At 47.7% G+C, this 20,789-nt stretch overlaps 1 long non-coding RNA gene across 1 annotated transcript; it reads right to left on the minus strand.

Annotated features, from left to right (window-relative positions):
- Window positions 1-2,320: 2,320 nt before the first annotated feature.
- On the minus strand, window positions 2,321-20,753 carry LOC308238975. The gene is made up of 6 exons (XR_013959673.1): window positions 20,614-20,753; window positions 20,034-20,101; window positions 17,626-17,683; window positions 13,934-14,070; window positions 3,963-4,098; window positions 2,321-3,616 (listed from the first exon to the last, which is right to left on the minus strand). It is a non-coding gene; the product is annotated as an uncharacterized lncRNA (long non-coding RNA).
- Between the last annotated feature and the right edge of the window lie 36 nt (window positions 20,754-20,789).

Raw genomic sequence — 20,789 nt, forward strand, 5'->3', positions numbered from 1 at the left:
GAAGTCCTTTGATTGATCCCTCCCCCTGACCCCCACCCTCCCCTGCCTTCCCTCTGAGGTTAGAGACGGTCTGATCGATGCTTCTTTGTCTCTGGATCTGTTTTTGTTCATCAGTTTACGTTGATCATTATATTTCACAAATGAGTGAGATCATGTGATATTTGTCTTTCTCCAGCTGGCTTATTTCGCTCAGCATAATGCTCTCCAGTTCTATCCATGCTGTTGCAAATGGTAAGAACTCCTTCTTTTTTACTGCAGCTTGGCATTCCATTGTGTAGCTGTACCACAGTTGTCCAATCCACTCATCTGCCGAGAGGCTGTTTCCAAATCTTAGCCATGGCGAATTGTGCTGCGAGGCACATAGGGGTGCATATGTCCTTTCTGATGGTTGTTTCTAGCTTCTTGGGATAAACTAGACCACCAACTTACACCACACACAAAAATAAACTCAGAATGGATCAAGGACTTAAACGTAAGACAGGAAACCATGACAATGTTATAGGAATCCACAGGCAGCAAAATCTCAGGCATATGCCAAAGCAATTTCTTCACGGATACAGCTCCTAGGGCAGTGGGAACTAAAGAGAAAACAGACAAGTGTGACTACATCAAAATAAAAAGGTTGTGTACAGCGACAGAGCCTTTTTAAAGGAGAAAATGAGCCGGGCCAGGGCGTGGCTCAGTGGCTGAGTGTTGACCTAGGAACCTGGAGGTCACGGTTCGATTCCCGGTCAGGGCACAAGCTCGATCCCCAGTGTGGGGCGTGCAGGAGGCAGCGGATCAATGGTTCTCTCTCAGCACTGACGGTTCTCTCTCTCTCTCTCTCTCTCTCTCTCTCTCTCTCTCTCTTTCTCTCTCTCCTTTTCCCTTCCTCTCTAAAAACATCAATAAAATATATTTTAAAAAAGAAGGAAATCCTGCCATTTGTTACAAGAAGTGGACGAACCTCGAAGGCATTGTAAGTGAAATAAATCAGGGGGCAGGGAAATACTGTATGCTCTCACTTAGATGTGGAATTAAAAAAAAATTAAAAACCACACAGAGAACAGATTGGTGCTTGCCAGAGGTGGGGGGGCGGTGTTGAAATGGGTGAAGGTAGTCAGAAGGTACAAGCTTCCAGTTATGATAAAAGTCCTGGGCTGTAACGTACAGCATGGTGACTATAGTTAACAACCCTGCATTTTATATCTGAAAGATACGAGAGTACATCTCAAAAGTTCTCATCATGCCCTGGCCGGTTTGGCTCAGCGGAGAGAGCATTGGCCCGTGGACTGAAGGGTCCCAGTTTCGATTCCGGTCAAGGCACGTACCTCGGTCGCGGCCTCGATTCCTGGCCCTGGTCAAGGCATGGGAGGGAGGCAACCAGTCATTGTGTCTCTCTCACATCGATGTTTCTCTCTCTCGGTGTCTCCCTCTAGCTTCCACTTTGTCTAAATAAAATCAGTAGAAAAATACCCTTGGTTGAGGAGTAGCAACAACAGCAAAAAGTTCTCATCATAAGGAACAACAACAACACCCGTGTAACTATTTTTGGGGACGGCTGTTAACAAAATGTATTGATAATCACTTCACACTGTAAACATACATGCACTCATATGCTCCCGCCTCACACGAATACAATGTTATATCAGTTATATCTCAATTTTGTTTTTAAATATAGGGAGGAGAACTAATTGTCTCCAGACCAGCAGTCAGGGGATGATGAACCCCACAAGACAGAGGGAGCCAGGAAGAGCTTCCTTTCTAGAAAACAACTTTTCCAGTAAGTCCGAGACCCTGACCGAGCACCAGAGAGCACACCCAGAATGATGAATGGAAAGAGCATTGGCTCAGGAGTGGACTCACCGCCAGACACCGAAACCAGCAGGAGCGAGGAGGCGCGAGGGTGAGACCGAGACCTCTCCGCAGCGGAGACGTCCACTTGTCACGTCCGAGCGTCCAGCGGGGGCTCCGATGCAGATCCGAGCGTGGAGCCAGATCGCTGTCAGCTAGAAAAGCCACACAACCAGTGTAAGCGGTCAGGGCAGGTTTTATCAGGCATATACTATTTTGCAATCGTGAAAAGGGTCCAGTGGGGCCTAAGCTCAACGTGGATTTGCTCAGAGGTGACAGAGCCTTTTATTTATTTTCTTTATTGATTAAGGTATTATATATGTGTCCTTATTCCCCCATTCCCCCCACCACCACCACCCCCGCCCCCACTCATGACCTCACCCCTGGTGTCTGTGTCCATTGGTTAGGCCCATATGCATGCATACAAGTCCTTTGGTTGATCCCTCCCCCTGACCCCCTCCCTCCCCTGCCTTCCCTCTGAGGTTAGAGACGGTCTGATCGATGCTTCTCTGTCTCTGGATCTGTTTTTGTTCATCAGTTTACGGTGATCATTATATTTCACAAATGAGTGAGATCATGTGATATTTCTCTTTCTCCGGCTGGCTTATTTCGCTCAGCATAATGCTCTCCAGTTCCATCCATGCTGTTGCCAATGGTAAGAACTCCTTCTTTTTTACTGCAGCTTGGCATTCCATTGTGTAGCTGTACCACAGTTGTCCAATCCACTCATCTGCCGAGAGGCTGTTTCTAAATCTTAGCCATGGCGAATTGTGCTGCGAGGCACTTGGGGGTGCATATGTCCTTTCTGATGGCTGTTTCTAGCTTCTTGGGATAAACTAGACCACCAACTTACACCACACACAAAAATAAACTCAAAATGGATCAAGGACTTAAACGTAAGACAGGAAACCATGACAATATTATAGGAATCTACAGGCAGCAAAATCTCAGGCATATGCCAAAGCAATTTCTTCACTGATACAGCTCCTAGGGCAGTGGGAACTAAAGAGAAAACAGACAAGTGTGACTACATCAAAATAAAAAGGTTTTGTACAGCAACAGAGCCTTTTAAAAGGAGAAAATGAGCCGGGCCGGCGTGGCTCAGTGGCTGAGTGTTGACCTAGGAACCTGGAGGTCACGGTTCGATTCCCGGTCAGGGCACAAGCTCAATCCCCAGTGTGGGGCGTGCAGGAGGCAGTGGATCAATGGTTCTCTCTCAGCACTGACGGTTCTCTCTCTCTCTCTCTCTCTCTCTCTCTTGCTCTCTCGCTCTCTCTCTCTCTCTTCTCCCTTCCTCTCTGAAATCAATACAAATATATTTAAAAAATAAAAGGAGAGAAGGAGCCGATGGGGAGGGAGGTGAGTGGGGGTTCAGGGAGGGCCCACACTAACGTACCTGGGTTTGTGAACCAGCCCACATCGAAGTCAGGTTCTTGCCTTCTTCAGAAGGTGCAAACTTCCGGGTATAACACAGGTCCCGAGGCTGGGATGCGCCACATCGCATATGGTTAACAACACTGCCTTTCCCATCTGGGAGTTGTCAGGCGGACGGGCAGGGTCCTACCATCAGGAGCTGGCGGGGGCCACAGTAACCTGTTTAGGCTGAGTTTTCCCAGGCAGGCGCTTCAGGGGGGTCCCAGGGTCCCCCCTAGGGCGCAGCTTGAGCTCTTGGAAACCGTTTAGTTGTTCGTCCACATTTTCACAGGCCCAGGCGAGGCATGGATGGACAGGAGGGCTCCGTGGAGCCTGGCCGGGAGCATCTCTGTTCTAGAGGTGACAAGCCCTGGAGGTGACGTTAAGAGGGGCCGTGGGAAGGGAGGGAAGAAGAGGAAACGAGGAAGCTGAGAACGATTACGGATGTCACAGAAGCATGCCATGCTGGGGTGCCAACCACGGGTGTTAGCTCTGCTACGGGCACGTCCCACCCAACAGCACATGAAGACAAAGCCTACTGAAAGCCCTCTGTGGGGGACGAGGGGGGTTAATCCAAGGTTTGTGTCGGGAAAGCAAAGAGCCCCTAAGAGGAGAGGCTCACCGCGGGATGCAGGTGCCAGTGAGGCTTAACGTCTTGCAAAGGCCCACTGCACGGGGGCAGGGCCACCTGAGCGCCCCCTGCCTGCCGGCCTCACCTGTCTTGCTCCCATCAGCATCTCTCTTCAGCCCAGGTCTCATCTCTTCTCTAAAAGGATTCAGGTCTCCAAGTCAGAGCCATCGTGTGGGGAATTCTCCTCCAACTGGAACGTCTACCCAAGAGCATTCTTGCCTCTGGTTTAATGCCGGCCCCCACAAATAGATATATATATGTTTTTTAGAAATGACTGTATAGAAGAAAGGAATTCTAAAAGAGAGAACATTTACTAACATCTGTAGTTCCTGCTGAAAGTGGCGTTCTTGTTCGAATAACATCATTATATACCTATTCTAAAATTCACACATGAATAGGTTAAAACGGAATGGACGTATCCATTTTTATTGCATGTAATATATTTCAAACCGTGTTCCTTGAAATATTGACGTTTGTTGCATGTTAACTTTATTTAAAATTGTTTTTCTTGAAACATTAACGTTTATTGCATGTAAAAATAAAATACATATTTTTAAGAAAACTGAATGGAAAGTCCTATATACCAAAATGAAGAAGTTGGGTTTCACATGATGATTTTTTATTTTTTTAAATTTATTTATTATTATTTTTTTAATTGTTTGAAGTATTACAAATAATAGTACATATGTCTCCTTTTTTTTTTCCCCATTGACCTCCTCCCCGGCCTCCCCTTCCCCCCAGTACATGCCTTTACCTGCCCCCCCCCAGTGTCTTGTATCCATTGGTTATGGTTATATGCATGCGTACAAGTCCTTCGGTTGATCTCTTACAGCCCCCCCCCAAACCTCCCCTGCCTTCCCGCTGTAGTTTGACAGTCTGTTCAATGTTTCTTTGCCTCTGTATCTATTTTTCCCCTTTTCTTTCCTTTAAGAAATCTTGCCTCTGCAGACTAGAAATAAACGTATAATAACAAAAAATGTTTGAGTCCCAATTTCAACGTCCAACAGTTCTGAGTCCCCGTTTCAATGTCAAACAGTTCCTTATGTGTACACATCAGCAATGATATCTGGATGGTGGGTGCATGATGATTTTTTAAAATATATGTATTTTTTAATTGATTTCCAAGAGGAAGGGAGAGGGAGAGTGAGATAAAAACATCCATGATGAGAGGGAATCATGGATCGGCTGCCTCCTGCACACCACCTACTGGGGATGGAGCCTGCAACCCGGGCATGTGCCCCGACTGGGAATCGAACCGTGACCTCCTGGTTCCTAGGTCGACGCTCAACCACGGGGCCACAGGATGTTTTTGGAATATAACTTTGTGAACAAGAGTTAAAGATGCCTTTGGCTCGAATGAAGAAGATGGGACCGTCGGCCTTTGGGGTTCCTTTCCTGACGAACCTGGCTGGGGCGTCTGTCACAGGTGACAAGCCTGAACTTCACGCATCCAGAAAGGTAAGATGAGGCAAGCACGCCATGCCGTGTCTCTCCCACCAAATGGAGCTACAAGAGCTGGAAGACTCTGAAAGTAACTATTCAATCCCTGGTCCTGACCCAGGTGCAGGCAGGAGGCAACCAATGGACGTCTCTCTCCCATCTCTCTCTCTCTCTCTTCCTCTCCCCTGCCCAACATCCCTTCAACTCTCTAAAAAAAAAACAACAACACAGGTTTGGCAGGATCTATCTCAGGCCAGAAATCAACAGGAGAATGAGGAAGAACACCGGATTGTGAAGAGCTACTGACAGTGCCCGGCCGGTGTGGCTCCGTGGTGGAGCGTCGACCTAGGAACCAGGAGGTCACAGTTCAATTCCTGGTCAGGGCACCTGCCTGGGGTTGCGGGCTCGATCCGCAGTGTGGGGCGTGCAGGAGGCAGCCGGTCAATGATCCTCTCTCATCACTGATGCTTCTCTTTCTCTCTCCCTCTCTCCCTTCCTCTCTGAAATCAATAAAGATATTTTTTTCAAAAAAAGGAACTGCTGAGGTATCGGCGGTGCGAATTTTCTTTCCTGCGTGTATCTCCCTGAACTTAATGCATCGAAACACCCAGAAGTGAGTACGAGTGGTGAGAAGCCCTCTCGTGCTAGCCTGAGGAATAAAAGTTCAGAGATCGCAGTTGCCCTCCCCTCCCCCCTTCCTTTTTTTTTAAATTTTTTTTATTAAGGTATTCTATGTGTACATATCTTACTATTGCCCCCCCCACCCCACTCCCATACATGCCCTCACCCCCCAATGTTTTGCATCCGTTGGTTACTCTTATATGCATGCATATAAGTCCTTTGGTTGATCTCTTATCTCCCCCACCTCTCCCTAACCTTCCCGCTGTAATTTCACAGTCTGTTTGATGCTTTACTGCCTCTGTGTCTATCTTTTGGTTCATCAGTTTATAATGTTTTTCATTATCCCCAAATGAGTGAGATCATGTGGTATTTTTCTTTCATTGACTGGCTTATTTCACTTAGCATTCTTTTCTCCACTCTCGCCTTCCCAAATCAGGATGTCACCCTGTTGTCATGGTGACAGTGGCAGCTAAGGGAGATCACACACAAAGACAATGAGTCGGAGGAGAACTTTCTCCTCCACTGGAAGGGGTCGCCATTCCAAGAACGTGGAGCCATCCCCTCATTATTTTTATTTTTCTCTCTTTCTACCGGCTGACCACATCAACCAATGGATGCATGCATAAGTGGACAAGCAAATCTCTCTCTCTCTCTCTCTCTCTCTCTCTTAGTCTTTTTTTTTTCTCTCTCTCTCTCTCTCCCCTTTCCTCCGTCTCTCTAAAAAAAACATTAATCAATCAATAAAATAATCTATTTAAAAAAAAACACAGGTTTAAAAGAATAGTGGCAGTGCATGGCAACAATCCATTTCTGGAATCATTCGTATCAGAGAGAATTTCCTTAACTGAAAAAAATAAAAGTACACTATGTTTCTCTTCCACCTCCTTTCTTTTTTGTTACTGACAAAAAATGTTTGCGTGACCAAACTTCTAGTCAAACTCCTGAAACTTCCCCTTCGTCCCAGCTACCAGTACGCACTTCCTTATAAAATCTAATTTTAGCGAGAACCCTGCTAAGGCGCTTTATTCACCAGGAACTCCCATTGACCATCCTCAATATCTAGTAAAATTCCTCCTCCTCCTCCTCCTCCTCCTCCTCCTCCTCCTCCTCCTCCTCCTCCTCCTCCTTCTCCTCCTTCCCCGCCCCCTTCCCACCAGCTTGGGCAACATCGACCTGACAGGATTCCTGCCTCAGGCATATTGGGCTCATCCGACGAGAACCTCTCTTACTCCTGTTTCCTCTTAGTAATTTTTTTTGTTTTGTTTTGTTTTAATCTTTTTTTTTAATTGATTTTTTACAGAGAGGAAGGGAGAGGGATAGAGAGTTACAAACATCGATGAGAGAGAAAGATCCATCAGCTGCCTCCTGCACACCTCCCACTGGGGATGTGCCCGCAACCAAGGTACATGCCCTTGACCGGAATCAAACCTGGGACCTTTCAGTCCGCAGGCCGATGCTCTATCCACTGAGCCAAACCGTTTGTTTTTAAGATATATATATATTTTTTTATTGATTTCAGAGAGGAAGGGATGGAGGAGAGAGAAACATCAATGATGACCATCATGGACCGGCTGCCTCCTGCACGGCCCACACTGGGGATGGAGCCTGCAACCCGGGCCTGTGCCCTTGACCGGGAATCGAATCCTGACCTCCTGGTTCCTAGGTCGACGCTCAACCACAGAGCCATGCCGGCCGGGCTTAGTAACATTTTATATGCTGACTCTCACCCCTGCTCCTTGGCTATCAATTCTCACTTGCCCTTGCCGTATTTGGGATTGAGCCCAATCTCTCTCCTTTACTGTAAAACCCCATTGCATTGGCCACTGTACCTATTGCAATGGTCCTGAATATAGTCGGCCTTCCCGTCCTTGTCGCTGAGTTATTTCTTTAACATTGCCATCAACATACACCGAGTGGTCAGATTATTATGCTCTCTGAACACATAATAATCTGGCCACTTAAGAGCCCCGGTGCATGAATTCGTGCAATGGGTGGGGTCCAGCCAGCCTGGCCAGGGGAAGGGGACATGGGCGGTTGGCTGGCCTGCCTGCTGGTCGAACTCCTGGTCGAGGGGACAATTTGCATATTAGCCTTTTATTATATAGGACAGGGGTCCTCAAACTTTTTAAACAGGGGGCCGGTTCACTGTCCCTCAGACCGTTGGAGGGCCGGACTATAGTTTAAAAAAAAAACTTATGAACAAATTCCTATGCGCACTGCGGGCCCGAGACGCGTCGGCTGCTAAGCAGGACAGGCAGCGGCACCCGGCGGGCCGGATCAATGTCCTCGGTGGGCCGCATGTGGCCCGCGGGCTGTAGTTTGAGGATGTCTGATATAGGATATACACTGAGTGGCAAGATTATTATGCGTTCAGAGATCATAGGAATCTGGCCACTCAGTGTATATTCCTCTTTAAAAAAAAAGAGTATACTAAATATATATATATATATATATATATATATATATATATATATATATACATACCAGGTTATGGACCAATAGAACCAACTAATCAGTATAGCAGACCATAGTGTCTTTATGTTGGATGGGGGTCTCTCCCTTCCCCTTACCTTCTGTAATATTTTTTTAATTTAAATTCTTTATTGTTTAAAGTATTACATATGTCTCCTCCCACTCCCTCCCCCCCCTTGACCTCTCCCCGGCCGCTCCCAACCCCCACCTTCTGTAATATTGCTTAAACATTTCATCCTACAGCATGGAACACAGATAAACCCCAAATAACTAACAACAAACATCAAAATATACAAGCCTTTCCAGGCTGGATAAACTACACTGTCGTTTAACCATAATAAGCAAGGGGGGCTGAGATGAACCTCCAGCGTCAGAAACAACCTTCCTCGGTCCAATCAGACACTTGTGGCTAAAGCTTTGCTGGAAATACAGCCATGCCCTTCCATTTACATGTGGCCCACGGCCACGCAGCCACTGCGGAGATGAACACGTCACAGACACCAGACGGCCCTCCTAAAATATGTACTGCCTCGCCCTAGCTGGTGTTGCTCAGTGGATAGAGCACAGGCCTCCTGCAGACTGAAGGGTCCCGGGGTGCAAATCCAGTCAAGGGCACATGGCCGGGGTGGCAGGCTCCATCCCCAGCGGGGGGTGGGGGGGGGAGGGGGCCTGCAGGAGGCAGCTGATCAGTGATTCTCTCTCATCATTGATGTTTCTCTCTCTCCATCTCTGAAATCAATCAATCAATCAAAATAGGTAATATCTGGTCCTTTACAGAAAAAAAATATTTTAAAAAACCATCCCTTTGGGGGGTGAGGGCATGTATGGGAGTGGGGTGGGGAGGGGCAATGGTAAGATATGTACACATATCATACCTTAATAAAAATAATAATAAATAGCCCTGGCCGGTGTGGCTCAGTGGATAGAGCGTCAGCCTGCGGACTGAAGGGTCCCGGGTTCAATTCCGGTCAAGGGCATGGACCTTGGTTGCAGGCACATCCTCAGTGGGGGGTGTGCAGGAGGCAGCTGATGGATGTTTCTCTCTCATCGATTTTTTAAAAATATATTTTATTGATTTTTCAAAGAATGGAAGAGAGAGGGATAGAGAGTTAGAAACATCAATGGGAGAGAGACATCGATCAGCTGCCTCCTGCACACCTCCCACTGGGGATGTGCCCGCAACCAAGGTCCATGCCCTTGACCGGAATCGAACCCGGGACCCTTCAGTCCGCAGGCCGACGCTCTATCCACTGAGCCAAACCGGTCAGGGCTCATTGATGTTTCTAACTCTCTCTCCCTCTCCCTTCCTCTCTGTAAAAAAATGAATTAAAAAATATATTTAAAAATATATAATAATAATAATAATAATAATAATAAATAAAAATAAAAAACCATCCCTCATTTCCAGCCTTTGAATTCCAGGTTGGGGAACCGTTTTTTAAAAAAAGGAAAAGGGAAGCCAGATCAGGAGGAGTAACAGAGGGGAACCAGAGGCGGGACCCCTGGGGGGGAGGGGGTAAACAGTGGGGGGGAGGGGGAAACAATGGGGGGGAGGGGGCTGGTTCACCAGCTTTCACGTGAGAGCAGAGGGGAAGACGACACAGGAGCACCCACAGCGAAGCAAGGCCCAGCTGCTGTTTTAAAGATTGTAAAACTGTGTCAAACCTGCACCATTTAAAAAAAAAAAATGACCTATGATGTGAATACGGAAATGGGAGTGTGTGGGGGGGCGGGAGGAGGGGGAGTTTGACTTTGAACCCCCTAAAAGTCCCTCCTATGAAAGGTGTTTTGTTGGGGGGAAAAAAATGGTTTAAAGAACTTACAGAATCCATAAAGCTAAAAATGACGAACATTTATAAAAATGGTATTTTCCCGTAGGGAAAGACCTCTAGTTCAGAAATATTAAAGAGAGATTGAAACCTTCCCGGTGAATGCGCTCAACAAACGGGAAAGCGGTTCAGAGTTTCAAAGGAAGGGCGTGAATTTACGGTTTTCGGCAATGTTTACCTAACTACAGAAACGGGGAAACGCCCCGGTATATTCTGAAAAAAAAAAAAACAAAAAAAAAAAACAAACAAAGAAAACAAAACACACACACACACACAAAAAAAAACACCGAGGTTAATAGGAAGTTTAAAAGCCAGAATGAAAACAATGATACGCAGCGTCGAGAGGCAAGTTTTTGGTGAGGAGAATACTCTTATTTTTTGTTTTAAAAGTCTTCGCGGCGCCCACGACCCACAGGAAATCCCCACCGGGGGGCCTTCAGGAGAAGGGACCGGAAGAAGATGGCGGAAACAGGAACCGGAAGGGGACAGAAAGGACGCTGCACGTCGCCCGGCCCCGCCCACTCCTGGCGGACTCGCACAGGACCCGCCCCAGGGAGCTGCGGCTCGGCCTGCGTGCTACGTGACCTTCCCGGCGTGCACTGCGAGCGAGCGAGCGAGCGGGCGGCAATCGCGCCATGGCGGCGCCCAGGCAGCAGCGCTAAGCCGGCCAGTGGGCGATCGGCGGGTTCTCGGGGGCCGCCGCTCCTCTCGATCGCGCTGCGGGACGTTGGAAACAAGATCCCAGCCGGGCTTTCGCTATACAGAGAGCGCGATCGGAGAGGGGGAGCGGTGTTTGTAAACACAGGGTGGAACTCGTGTGAACAAGCCTGGGTGCGCCGGGTACGGGAGTGTTCACCGTAACACACTCCGGCGCGCCCCTACTGGTGCAGGAAATCAATGCATCAAGCCAACCACTGCCTGCACCCCCGCCCTCCTTTAACCCTTGGGTGACGAGCGGAAGCTGTGAAGTGGCTGGGGGCCAGATTTTCCTGTATCTTTACGGAGAATAATTAAAGATCCATTTCCTGCCACCTCACCCCCTCTACCTCCTGCAGACACGATGCACTGTCACTTTTTTTTCCCCTTAAGTTTCGCTTTTGAAATAAATATATAGGGTGTCTCCCCCCCACCCCCCCAAAAAAAAAAAATAAGTATAGAGCTGATAGCTCCATGGATGTTTCTTTATTTTCAGCTTGCACCCATTGGAATTCGTAATTATTCAAAGTGTGTATACATTTTTTTTGGGGGGGGGGGACGCCCTGTATTTAAAACCCTGCTCCAATGAACACAGGCGCCTATTTCCGGCTCCCAGATACCATCTTTTTTTTTTTTTTTGGTCCCCCTGAACTTTGTAGTTCCCTTGTCATCGGTCTCCCATTTTTTCCTGATGCTAGATGGCGCTGTGAGTCCAGGGGTGGGGGTGGGGGTGGGGGTGGGGGTGGGGGTGGGGGGGGTCCCTGAATTCCCCCCAAAAAAAACAGCAGAGCAAGGACGTCTGAAATTTGAGAAAGTGAGTTTTAAGAGGAGAAAGGAACCCGTGTTGGGAGCTGAATTGCCTCCTTCGAGGAAGGGCATTCACCACCGTCTGACTCGAGCAAAGCAAGGCTGTTCCCCCGAAAATACTCCCATTTTTTTTCCTGGGGCCAGTCTGATGCTTGCATTTTCTCTCTCAGTTTCCCCCACCCCATACTCTTTAGTGGCCTTTATCGAGTTTGACTCTAAACACTGTATTTTTTTTTTCCCCTTAAAGTGTACACAACTCTGCCCTAGCTGGTGTGGCTCAGTGGATAGGGCGTCAGCCTGCCACCTGAAGGGTCCCAGGTTTAATCCGGGTCAAGGGTGTATGCCCGGGTTGTGGGCTCAATGCCCAGAGAGCGGTTGTGCAGGAGGCAGCCGATCCATGCTTCTCTCTTTTTTTAAAAAATATATTTTATTGATTTTTTTACAGAGAGGAAGGGAGAGGGATAGAGAGTTAGAAACATCGATGAGAGAGACACATCGATCAGCTGCCTCCTGCACACCCCCTACCGGGTATGTGCCCGCAACCAAGGTGCATGCCCTTGACCGGAATCGAACCTGGGACCCTTCAGTCCACAGGCCGACGCTCTATCCACTGAGCCACACTGGTGAGGGCCATGCTTCTCTTTCATCACTGATGTTTCTATCTCTCTCTCCTTCTCCTTTCCTCCCTGCAATCAATAAAAATATCTTTCTAAAAATGTATACCACTCCCAAACTCTCATTTTAATGACACCAGCTGTGGTCCTAGTCATCAGACCCTGATGAAACAAAACCAACCGAACGAATGGACAAAAAAAAACCAAACACTATAAAATCCCAACACGTTAACGTGTAACAAGACCCTACAAAAAACCCAGCCCAGGCGTGTATTTCCAGCTTTCACCAGGCTACTTCCCACGTGATAGCTCAGATCTTTTGACTTCTGTACACTGGCTGGTCCCTCTGTGAACACACCGTAAGTCCTCCTGTCTCCCCTAGCGCCGATGTGTGTGGCTTCTGCTACTTATCCTTTATGTATTCAATCATAAATTGCTTCCTCCAGGAAACCTTCAACGACCCCTTCAATTCCGGTTGCAGAGCCATACATCCTGTGGCTTGCAACAGAATAATGCAGGTTCCTCGCTAATGCACATCTAGTCTGATTTCCGTTGCTGCTTTAAATCTCTACTTGAGCAATGGCTCACGTGAAGGAGACACTTGATCTTTGCTGTTCATGGATCCAATCCACACAGGAGCCATCCTCACATGCCACAAAGCTGCCACTCATTTTTTTTTTTTTTTAGTTTTCCAAAAATGAATAGGTCAAACTCAATTGTCTTCACATATACCAATACTAAGGAATAATTGGGTGTAGGCGCTAAAATATATTTTACAAGAGCATCAGAAATATGATCTACAGCCCTACCTCATTTGGCTTAGTAGATAGAGCATCGGCCTGTGGACTGAAGGGTCCTGGGTTCGATTCTGGTCAAGGGCACATGCCCAGGGTGGCGGGCTCGATCCCCAGTAGGGGGCATACAGGAGGCAGCTCATCCATGATTCTCTCTCATCATGGATGTTTCTATCTCTCTCTCCTTCTCCTTTCCTCTCTAAAATCAATAAAAATATATATATTTTAAAAAGAGAAAAGAAAATATGATCTACAAAGGGACACATCAGAAATTTGGGGGGTGATGAAAAATGTTCTGAATCTGAATGATGGTTGTGCCTGCATGCCTGGATGCATTTGCTGAAATACACTGAACTATCACTATCTACTGGAAATGAATGTCACCTGAATAAACCCAAGTTAAAAAGAAACGGGTTATGGTATCAATATCCTTATTTTTGTTCTTTCCTTCTTTAACTTAGCAGTGCCCCCCGAAATGTTAAAAATATGATTAGCACTTTTGGATTTCATGTTTCACTTTTAAAATGTGGGCATTTCAGTAGGCACCATATAATAGGTTCTTTGATTGGGGGGGGGCTGCCACTTGCTTCTATAGGTCACAGCTTGAGGCCATCCCCCCCGCCTCTGTAGAGAGAGTATTTGGAGAGTTGTATTGTCACCAGGACAAAGGTGAGATACCAAGGCCACTTCTCAGTTCAAAGAATGTGCTGCAATAAAGAGCCTCGGGGAGGAGGCAGGCAGATAAAATATGGAACATTCCCGATTTTTTTTTCTGCTACTTACATGCCATTGGCCACTGGGCTTTCCCACTGAGGAATGAGCCGTGGGGAGTCCGGCTGCCGAGCTGTTGGTCTAGTCCAGCCATTGTCTGTGTGGCTTCGGGCAAGTGTCTCCACCCACCCGTGCCTCAGATTTCCGACCTGGAAAATAATAACAAGAGTCTTGATGGGGCCCTAGCCAGTTTGGCTCAATGGATAGAGCATTGACCCTCGGACTGAAGGGACCCGGGTTCGATTTGGGTCAAGGTCAAGGGCACAGACGTACCTTGGTGGCCAGGTTCCCTGGCCAGGATGTGCAGGAGGCAATCCATCCAGGTGTCTCTCTCACATCGATGTTTCTCTCTGTCTCTCCCTCTCCCTTCCATTCTCTCTAAAAATCAATGGGAAATATCCTTGGGTGAAGATTAACAAAAAATACACTGAGTGGCCAGATGATGATGATCTCTGAACGCATAATAATCTGGCCGCACAGTGTCTAATATATATATATATATATATATATACATATATATATATATATATATGTGTGTATATGTATATGTATATGTATGTATATATGTATATATGTATATATGTGTATATATGTATATATGTATATGTATATATGTATGTGTGTATATATATATTAATATATATATTAATAATATATCTAATAATAATATATATATTAGAGGCCTGGTGCATGAATTTGTGCATGGGTGGGGTCCGGCCAGCCTGGCCAGGGGGAGGGGACATGGGTGGTTGGCCGGCCAGCCTGCCTGCTGGTCAAACTTCTGTTCGAGGGGATAATTTGCAAATTACCCTTTTATTATATGGGATATACACTTAGTGGCCGGATTATTACGCATTCAGAGATCATCATCATCTGGCCACTCAGTGTAAACAGAGGTAGAAGAAAAAAAAAGGAGTCTTGCCAAAACCGGTTTGGCTCAGTGGATAGAGCATCGGCCTGCGGACTGAAGGGTCCCGGGTTCGATTCCGGTCAAGGGCATGTACCTTGGTTGCGGGCACATCCCCAGTAGGAGGTGTGCAGGAGGCAGCTGATCGATGTGTCTCTCTCATCGATGTTTCTAGCTCTCTATCCCTCTCCCTTCCTCTCTGTAAAATATCATTAAAATATATTTTAAAAAAAAAGAAAAAAAAAAGGAGTCTTGATGTGATATTTTGAAACGGAGAGGTGAGAATCCATCTGGACCTGAATACTGAGGCTGATACCTACTGGTATCTGTATTGTGTGTCCAACGTGTTTCTAGGAACTCTCCATGAATGTCCCCACTACAGCTCGTGACAGCGCAGGGACTGAGTCTCAGCTCAGGTTCTGTCTCCTGGAGTGACTCCACAAAACGCGTGTCAGCAGTCGGGGTTTCTACATGGAGAGTCACAGACCAAATTCCCCGTGTCCCTCCGTCCAGATGGCTATTCTGTCTTTTTTTCGGTAATTGTTCACAACATTTTTTTGATGCTTTTATATTTATTTATTTATTAATATAGTTTATTGATTTTTTACAGAGGGGAATGGAGAGGGATAGAGAGTTAGAAACATCGATGAGAGAGAAACATCCATCAGCTGCCTCCTGCACACCCCCCACTGGGGATGTGCCCACAACCAAGGTCCATGCCCTTGACCGGAATCGAACCCGGGACCCTTCAGTCCGCAGGCCGACGCTCTATCCACTGAGCCAAACCGGTTTTGGCTTTTTTTGATGCTTTTAAAATGGATGTTTAGAGACATAGGAAAGGAGAGGGAGAGATAGAAACATGGACGAGAGAGGAATATGGATCGGCTGCCTCCTGTTACCTCCCCCACAACCAGGGATGGAGCCTGCAACCCGGGCGTGTGTGCCCTGACGAGAATCAAACCAGCGACCCCTTGGTGCACGGGACGATGCTCAACCACTGAGCCACACAGGCCGGGCCAGAGTGCTCTTCTGATTCTACATTCGGAATCTCTCCAGGGGGAGGTGGGGGTGGGTTCCTCCTGACTCCTGATCCAAAAACCAAGAATTAAGCAGTGGATAGAGTGTCGGCCTGCAGACCAAAGCCAGTTTGTGCTCTGCGCCTTTTCGTTCTGTACCGCCGCTCACCGGCTTCCGAGAGACCTCCCTGACATGAACACTAAAATATGCCTTGGGCATGAGCAAGTATTAGCTACAGTGAGCAAACTACAGCCCGCGGGCCGGATCCGGCTGTTCTATCCGGTTCTCTTGCTCTCCCCTCCGCTCCTTTACTTTGAATTTATATTCGTTCACACAAACCCTCCATCCATGCTTTTGTTCCGGCCCTCCGGTCCAGTTTAAGAACCCATGGTGGCCCTCGAGTCAAAAAGTTTGCCCACCCCTGAGCGACACATTGGATGCCCACACATCTTTTTTTTTCCCCCCCCACCTGGTTAATCCTCACTGGAGGATATTTTCCCGTTGATTTTTTTAAAAAATATATTTTATTGATTTTTTACAGAGAGGAAGGGAGAGGGAGAGAGAGTTAGAAACATCGATGAGAGAGAAACATCGATCAGCTGCCTCCTGCACACCTCCCACTGGGGATGTGCCCGCAACCAAGGTCCATGCCCTTGACCGGAATCGAACCTGGGACCCTTGAGTCCGCAGGCCGATGCTCTATCCACTGAGCCAAACCGGTTTCGGCTCCCGTTGATTTTTAGAGAAAGCGGAAGGTGGGAGAGGGAAGGACAGAGGGAGAAACACTAATGTGACAGAGACACATCAACTGGTTGCCTTCTGAACGGGCCCGGACTAGGGCCGGGGATCGAGCCTGCCACCGAGGTACGTGCCCTTGACCGGCATCGAACCCGGGACCTTTCAATCCACAAGCTGAGCCTCTATCCACTGAGCCACACCAGCCAGGGCCCCGCAAATCGTTCATGGGGGGGCCACTGTCGTGATGGCCGTGGAGTTTATAACAAAATCATGTCTTTTAAAACGTGCCGGCGGTCTTCAACCTGGTAAGCGGTAGAAAACAGCAAAGCCTCGCCGAAACCGGTTTGGCTCAGTGGATAGAGCATCGGCCTGCGGACTGAAGGTTCCCGGATTTGATTCCGGTCAAGGGCATGTACCTTGGTTGCGGGCACATCCCCAGTGGGGGGTGTGCAGGAGGCAGCTGATGGATGTTTCTCTCTCATCGATGTTTCTAGCTCTCTATCCCTCTCCCTTCCTCTCTGCGAAATATCAATAAAATATATTTTAAAAAAAAAAAAAGAAAAGAAAACAGCAAAGCCTCATGGTCAATTCCCCCAGGTTTCTGTGTCACAGCTTTTTAGAAGCACGTTGAGCTGGACACAGCACTGGGAGGGGGGCCCCGTCTGTCGTGGCCCCGATCCAGGACAAGGAGGAGAGGGTGACAGACACAGACACAGCACACTGTTCACGCAAGACCTCCCTCGGGGCCCTGGCCGACGTGGCTCAGTGGATAGAGTGCCGGCCTGCGGACCGAAGGGTCCCGGGTTCTATTCCGGTCAAGGGCACGTCCCTCAGTTGCTGGCTCCTCCTCCCTGGCCCCGGCCACATGCAGGAGGCACCCCATCGATGTGTTTCTCTCACATCGCTCTTTCTCTCTGTGTCTTTCCCTCTCTCTTCCACTCTCTCTGAAAAATCAATGGGAAGATATCCTCGGGTGAGGATTCATACACACACACACACACACACACACACACACACACACACAAAGGAGGAAAAGACCTACCTCGGGCAGACGGGGTTGCTAGGATCATCGCGAGGCCGCGGAGACGTGGGTCACAGAACTAGGGGGGGGAAGTGCGGGAGAAAAAGACAAAGTCATGAGGAGGTCATTGGAACGTGGCCTTCCACCCTTTCCTCTCATGACAGCAAAAAAGACAGAGGGCTTGTCCTGGTCGTTGTAGCTCAGTGGTTAGAGCAGGGGGGGTCCTCAAACTTTTTAAACAGGGGGCCAGGTCACTGTCCCCCAGACCATTGGAGGGCTGGACTATAGTTTTTTTTAAAAAAAAAAAAAAACTATGAACAAATTCCTATGCGCACTGCGGGCCCGGGATGCGTCGGCTGCTAAGCAGGACAGGCAGCGGCACCCGGCGGGCAGGATCCATGTCCTCGGCGGGCCGCCTGTGGCCCGCGGGCCGTAGTTTGAGGACCCCTGGGTTAGAGCATCGGCCCTCCCACCGAAGGGTCCAGGGTGCGATACCTGGTCCAAGGGCACATACCTGGGTTGCAGGTTCAATCTCCACCTTGGTTGGGGCCCATTCAATTGATGTGTCTTCTCTACATCGATGTTCCTCTCTTTACCTCCCTCCCTCCGTCCTGTCCCTTAGACTCTCTCTCTCTCTCTCTCCCTCCTTTTTAATCTCTCTAAAAAAAAATCAATGGAAATAATTTCCTTGGGTGAGGATTAAACAAAAATAAAATAAAAATACAGAGGTCTTGTCCGACCGGTATGGCTCAGTGGTTGAATCAGGAGGCCATGTCTCGATTCCCAGTCAGGACACATGTCCGGGTTGCAGCTCAATCTCCGGGGGTGGGGGGGGGGGTGTATTCAGGAGGCAGCCAATCAGTGATTCTCTCTCAGCACTGATGTTTCTATCTCTCTCTCTCTCTCTCCATCCCCCTTCTAAAATCAATAAAACCTAGCTGGTTTGGCTCAGTGGATAGAGCGTCGGCCTGTGGACTGAGGGGTCCCGGGTTCGATTCTGGTCAAGGGTGCGTGCCTGGGTTGCAGGAGGCGGCCAATCAATGGTTCTCTCTCATCATCGATGTTTCTGTCTCTCTCTCCCTCTCCCTTCCTCTTGGAAATCAATAAAAATCTATTTTTTTCCAAGGTGTTTTGCTTCTTTTTAAATAAAAATCTATTTTAAAAAGTAATAATAACAATAAAATCAACAAAAACGTATTTTTAAAAAGTTAAGGTTAATGGTCCAATAGAGTGAAGATGAGGAGTAATTTTTTTCCCTGAGCTCTGACCTTTAGAGTCTCTATATAGAGCATTGACCCCCACCCCCCACCCCCGCAGAGCTCCTGACTGCAGACATATGCTTTGGAGTAAAAGCATCCATAAAGGAAGAATGGGTTGGCTGTTCACATCATCATAAACCCAGAACAAGTGGTCCCTCCAGAACAGTTTCTATGGCCATTGAACCGAGGATTCGCTTGCGTAACAGACATATGCTACTGAGTCTCAGAGATGCCCCGTGAAGGCTGCTTCCTTATCAGAGAGGTTATTTCTTCCCACAGAAACCTGCTGGCATTAGTGCCTTTCATGTTCAAGACCCTAAGTAGGTCCTAGTCTGCTCATCGGAGCCTTGAATTGCTTCTACCCAAATGCTGCTTTTGTGTCTCTTGGGTGGGTATATATATATATATATATATACTGAGTGGCCAGATGATGATGATCTCTGAACGCATAATAATCTGGCCACTCAGTGTCTATCCTATAGAATAAAAGGCTAATATGCAAATTGTCCCCTCGACCAGGAGTTCGACCAGCAGGCAGGCTGGCCAACTGCCCATGTCCCCTCCCCCTGGCCAGGCTGGCCGGACCCCACTCATGCACAAATTCATGCACTGGGCCTCTAATGTGTATGTGTATATATATATATATATATATATATACTGAGTGGCCAGATTATTATGCATTCAGAGATCATAATAATCTGGCCACTCAGTATATATATATATATATATATATACACACACACACACATATATATATACACATATATACATATACATATACATATATATACATATATATACATATATATACATATATATACATATATATACATATATATACACATATACATATATATACATATATATACATATATATACATATATATACATATATACATATATATACATATATATGTATATATATATGATTTCCAAGAGAGGGAGGGAGGGAGAGAGACAGAAACATCAATGATGAGCGAGAATCACTGATGGGCTGCCTCCTGCACACTCACCCCCACACGGGGGATCCAGCCCGCAACCTGGGCATGTGCCCTGATGGGGAATCAAACCCTGACCTCCTGACTCATGGGTTGATGCTCAACCGCTGAGCCGCACGGGTGGGCTGTGTCTCTCGGTTTCATGGGAGGAAAGCCCCTGTTCAACACCCACCGAGGGAGGTCACGCAGCAAACGGCCTGTTCCCAAAGACCTGTGTCCGAGGGGGGTCCGAGGTGGAGCCTGAAACCACAGACATCAATGAATCAGCAGAATTACCAGAAAGGTGGGCACGTACCATTTCTGGAAAACACTCAAACAGGGAACGTGCCACGTCCTGCCTTTCCAAAATAATAACAATAATAATAAATAATAATAATAATAATCATAATAAAACCATGCAATGTAGCAAAGAGAGATGTTTGAAAAGATGACAGTGACGGAAGAACCTGCAATAGGATGAGACACACCGTGCACGCTACAGATGCTGTCTACCATAGACTTGCACCCGAAAAAGCCCCACCGAATCCTACGAACCCGTGTCACCACAATAAAAGTCATTAGAATAATTAAAAAAAAAAAGAAAAATGATTATGAATGCATTTTTTTTGGGGGGGGGGGAGAAAGATCGACACAATGCAAAACCTAGGGGTCTGCTCGTAGCTCCGACTTCTGTCCTTTGCACGCCTGAGCTGCCTGTCCGGCCAAGGTGAAAAGACATTTGCATGCGAACACGGAAAAGCCAGAAGGCATACCTAGGACAGGCGGGACCAGGCCCGCAGGGGTAGCACACAGCCAGCCAGCGGCGGGGTGACCTCTGAGCGGATTCTCCAAACCGACCCCAGCGGGAGCGCAGACAGCTGGCCTCACCCGGTGCAGCCGACCCTCCTCCTGCAGAGACGAGGCCGGGGGAGCGGGGTTGGGGAGAGGG

Source organism: Plecotus auritus (genome assembly GCF_963455305.1).
Source record: "Plecotus auritus genome assembly, chromosome: 15".
Taxonomy (NCBI): domain Eukaryota; kingdom Metazoa; phylum Chordata; class Mammalia; order Chiroptera; family Vespertilionidae; genus Plecotus; species Plecotus auritus.